At 39.8% G+C, this 5341-nt stretch overlaps 1 non-coding gene across 1 annotated transcript; it reads right to left on the minus strand.

Annotated features, from left to right (window-relative positions):
* Nucleotides 1–710: 710 nt before the first annotated feature.
* On the minus strand, nt 711–814 carry LOC120885135 (U6 spliceosomal RNA). Its single transcript, XR_005727648.1, has one exon. It is a non-coding gene; the product is annotated as a U6 spliceosomal RNA (small nuclear RNA).
* Nucleotides 815–5341: the final 4527 nt, after the last annotated feature.

Consider the following 5341-nt stretch of genomic DNA (forward strand, 5'->3'; position numbering starts at 1 on the left):
GCATTACTTTACAATACAATGACAAAGTCTGTGCTTATGATATGAAGATGGGACTTGAAGTGATCCATTCCCAAGATGAAATCCCAATTTTCCACTGAAATAAATGGACCTTACCAGTATTCATGTCATGGCAATGCTAAATTTTTGTGTGTGTGAGGATTGAACTCAGGGGTACGTACAATCACTGAACCATAACCCTTAGCACTTTTTGAGTCAGGGTCTCACTAAGTTGGTTAGGGCCTCATAAATTGCTGAGATTGACCTTGAACTTGTAATCCTCTTGTTTCAGTCTTTAGAGTCATTAGGATTACAGACATGTGCCACTGTGCCCAGTGATGCTACGGTTTTTATATCTTGAATTTTCTTTACACATGCTACATTTCTTCTCTTTTCTCTAAATATCCTTAAAATGACTATGCTTCTTTTAATACTTTCTTCTCTTTTTTTTTTCTTGGTTACAACAATTATTTATTGGTGTGATTAAGAAAGGGATAACACAGTGGAAGCCATCATGAATGCAGAGCTCACCACTTGTCCAGGGGACCACATCTGGGGATATATTTGACCCTATAGTCATCAGGAATGAGCCACTTCTCAGCCACCATGTCTTCAAATTCATCAGCTAAACTTGGTAAAATTCCATTTCATTGAGATGTGTATCTTCTGGCAGCCAGGGAACTTGAACTTGGCCCTGTGTAGAACTCAATCACAAAAAAACTGAATGCTTCACAAATTCGCATGTCATCCTTGTGCAGGGGCCATACTAATCTCTGTGTCATTTCAATTTTAGTATATATGGTGCTGAAGCAAGCACCTCTTCACTAAATATTATTTCAGAAAAGAAAATATTCTTAGTAAAAGGTTAAAGAATGTTCTGTGAGGCCTGTTTAATTATTCAGGGAATTTTTAAAAATTAAGGTAATACCCAAATATGACAGTTTAGAAAAGGCAAAACTATGGAGACAGTAAAAAGATCAGTGGTTGCCAGGGATTGGTGGGAGGGGAAAGATGAACAGGTGGAGCATGCAGGACTTTTAGGGCAGTGAAACTATTTTGTTTGATACTGTAATGGTGGGTACATGTCATTTACATTTATCAAAATTCACAGAATGTGCATCACCAAGAGAGAACCCTAAAGTAAACTATGGAATTTAGGTGATAACATATCAGTGTAGGTTTGAGTGTGACAAATGCAGGCTCTGGTAGGGACTGGGACAACCATATGTGTGGGGCACAGGGCGTGGATGGAAACAGTCTGTACTTTCTGTTCACCTTTGCTATGAATCTAAAACTGCTGTAAAAAATACAGTATATTGGGCTGGGGATGTGGCTCAAGTGATAGCACGCTTGCCTAGCATGTGTGAAGCACTGAGTTCGATTCTCAGCACCACATTAAAATAAAATAAAGGCACTGTGTCTACCTAAAACTAAGAAATAAATATTTTAAAAAATTAAAACACAGTATATTAAAAATGCTAAAGCAATGTACTGGAGGGTTAAGAGCTGGACTTAGATATTAGACTGTTTGGGCTTCAGTCTAATTTACAGACTACTGAGTGGCCTTAGACAAGTCTTAACTCTCAGGGCCTCAGTTTCCTCAACTATAGAACTACTTCAGTGATCTAAGATTAAATGAATCATACAGGCAGTTAGCATAGTGTTGACACACTGGGGACATTAAATAAATCTTAGCTATTTTTGGAAATTTTAAATAAAAAACAGTTAAGAAAAGTTTTGACCTTTTAGGTAAGTTTTAGGCCCCTAATTCCTATGTGAATCAAGAGACTTATTCTGATGTTAAATACATACACTGATATTTTTTCTCCATTGTTCACTATGGTACCACACTTTATCTTTTTCTTTTATCTTTTATCTTTCTACCTCAAATGAGTGCCTATAACCAGGAAAAAAACTTGTTCCCTGCACCAAGATAGGAAGATCAGCTGCCCAAGACAGTGGTTTCTCTGCATAATTCCTGTCGGTCACCTAGATTCTAATGAATCCTACTGGATCTCCCCATCCCAATGCTGAGGTTCATTTGTTGGACAGCCATAACTGCTCCTCGGCCCTCTCTTCTGAGATCCAGGCCTATGTATTCAACTGCCTGGTGGACATTTTATTTAGGTGCCTCAAAGTGTTGAATTCATGACCCCTCCACTTTTACACCAGTCCTTCTTTCTTACTTCCCCTACCTCAATGAATGACCCATCATCCACTCAGATGTGGAAATTAGCAGCCTAGGAATCTTCCTGGATTCCTTTCGTTCACCCTACACAATCCCACCACTCAACTTCAGCCATTCTACTTTTAAAAATATTGCTAAGATCCATGTGTCTCTTTCCTTCTCAATCTCCACTGAATTCAAGCCATCATAATCTCTCAGCTAGACTGCTGCCACTGGCTCCTAACTAGTCCCTGAGTCTTCTCACCTATTTTCACTCTTTCTCCACACTATAGGTTGAGTGTGGAGAATTCAAGGTCCAGGACAGCTGACTAGGGACACCCTGCTTGCAGTTAACTATTGTGTTCCTGCTGCGACCAAGTATTTTTTCCTAATGACTAAATAACCTTACTTTTATTTCTGAGAAAAGGAGACTTGTGGGAGGCGATCTTTGCAAGTGATTTGAGTTACCTCCCTGGCTGGGTGAGAGGCGCTTAAACACAACGATGTTAAAAGCCTTCCCCACTCTTTCCCAGATCCGAGGGCTTGTCTGTGCAGAGACGTGCCTGGCCACTGACCTGAAGACCCAATCTCCACCCCTGACCTTGGGATGCTGCCCCCCTTAACCTTCATTGGATGGGATTTTTCCCTGGTATTTTTTGTTCTTCAATAAAATCTCACTCCCTGGCATGCTCTCCCTCTCTAACTAGTCTCTTCTGTAAACCTCGCCACGGCATTAGATGGCTGGAGGAGGGTGCTAGGAGAAGCCATCTTGGAGCTGTGTTAAAGGTAATGAGAGTCTGTCTCTTTAATTTAAAACTCACTAGCAATTTCTTATGAACCGAACCTTCTTTCATGAAGCTCGCACTGGTCGTGTGGCAGAGAGACTGGTTTACTTTAACTTCTGGTAACCATAAAGTGCAATCTATATGTTCAGGAGGAGATAATTGGTATTCTGAATACAAATCTTCCAAATATGCATGAACTGGGACATGCTTTTTAAAAAAAGATATGAGAACATTTTGAACCAAATAAGACCTTGAAGATGAATCAGTCTAGACCAGGGGTCTGCCAACCAGCCTGCTATTTGTTTTTATAAATAAACACATTAGAAAGAAGTCACACTCACTCATATATTGTTAATGCTATTTACAAGTGTACTACAAAAGCAGGGCTGAGTAGTTGCATGCAACAAATCATACAGCTTACGAAGCCTAAAACACCTGGCCCTTATAGAAAAAAATTGGCTGTAGGAAAAAAGTACTCTCGAGGTTTGTCACCTTGGGTTGTACATCAGAGACCCCTTGTGGAAGGGGTCACCTCAGGGATTCTGCTTCAATTGGTCTGCAGTTAAGATCCAAGTACTATAACTAAAAATTTAAATTTCTCCTGAGTTGCTGAGATTACACAGGTGTGCGTTATCATGCCTGGCTTGTGTCCCCTTTTTAAAATAAAAACTACTAACATCTATAAAGTCTGGTACTAAATCCACCTCCATCATCTCATCCAATCCTTAAGTACATCTGAGGTTCTAGGAGCAGGAAGCTTTGCTAGCCTTGCTTGAGATAACAAAATTGAGACTCAAGAGAATTTAGTCCTATTCCCAGTCTCCTATTTAGTAAAAGGTAGCTAAGAAACACGTGTAGGTCATTTAAATCAAGTCCACTGCTCACAAATAACATATTTAGATTTTATTTTGGCATGTGGAATCCCACTTGGGATTTCTGTAGACACGAAAGCATACCTACTGTTCCCAGAACCTTAGAAATCTGTCCTCCTAAAGCTGTCTATCCTCCTGGGATTCCTTAGGGTCACTGGAGGAGAGGATGTGTGTGTGTAGTAGCTCCAATCCCTGCACCTTCACTTTACCTGGAGCAGATATATTTTTACCATTTAAATATTAGGCTCACACATACAACTGTGTTTGAATAGACTTTCATACGCAAAGACCACTGATATGCCTTAGACCTCTGTCCATTGTTTTAATCCAAATGTCACGAACACTGCCCCCAAATTCCTGACACTTCTTACATCATCAATCAGTTCTCCCTATTGGTCTGAATGAAGTCGAAAGTAAGTTTCTCAGCATACTAACACTCTCTTTTGAAAGATGAAGGACTTACTTTTAGTAGACCAGAACTTCCCCCATCTGCCATGGTAACTGGAATGGCTCATTACTTCTTCCTGCCTATAGTTGTATATACTGCGTAATCCATTATAAGAAAGCAACCAGTCTCATTCACTCTCTGGCTGGGCCAGAGCATTTCTCCTTAATGTCTGCCTTAAGCCTAACCCAAATGCTCTCTACCTTGCTGCATCCCTTCACTTTCCCGCTTTCTATCTATGGAAGTAAAGTGAGGCATTAATCATGGGGAAAAGGGGTGGAGTAAGACATCTTTTTACATTTCTTTGTTCCCAAAAGGAAGAGAAAACGTAGAGGTGAGAAAACACACACCGGGCAGAACACATTCAACTTTTCATTCCATAACAATATTTGCACCCTTCTGTAAGAGGAGGATGACTAATTGATTAGTCAGAGCCAAGATATTCAATGGGCTGAGTTTTTATCAGACTGGGGCCTGAGTATATGAGATGGTGCTATGGTTAACTTTGTCCTGATAAGTCAGGGTCTATTCTCAAATGTAAAGGGAGGATTAGAGTTGGAAGCAGTAGGAAACTTTCACTGTCAATCTAAATTTAGTTCTAAGAATGACAAGGACATCCAGAGTCAGATCCATGAAATATTCATATTTCACATTATCTAAGGAAGCAATATTAGTGAATTCTACACCCTAACTGCCAGACATAGCCTAATGCTCAGGAAAGCACAATTCTCCATCTTTTTTTAAAAATTGTGTTTCTGGGGATGGAACCCAAGGCCTCAAGCATGCTAGACAAGCTACACCTCTAACCCACAGTCCCTAAATCTTAAATCAAACAGGTTATCATCTTAAATCAGTATTAGGGGCACTTTGACTTTTCATTTTATAATAGCGTCCTGTTTCTCACTTAACTATTTCTCAAGATATACGGTTCCCTTCATACACACACACACACACACACACACACACACACACACACACACACACACATACACACATACAAACATAAATACTTTTAAACATAAATACCCAAATCAGGAGAACTGGATAACAAGATAAATTCAAGAAGCCAAGAGCA

This window comes from Ictidomys tridecemlineatus, chromosome 12, assembly GCF_052094955.1.
Source record: "Ictidomys tridecemlineatus isolate mIctTri1 chromosome 12, mIctTri1.hap1, whole genome shotgun sequence".
NCBI classification, from domain to species: domain Eukaryota; kingdom Metazoa; phylum Chordata; class Mammalia; order Rodentia; family Sciuridae; genus Ictidomys; species Ictidomys tridecemlineatus.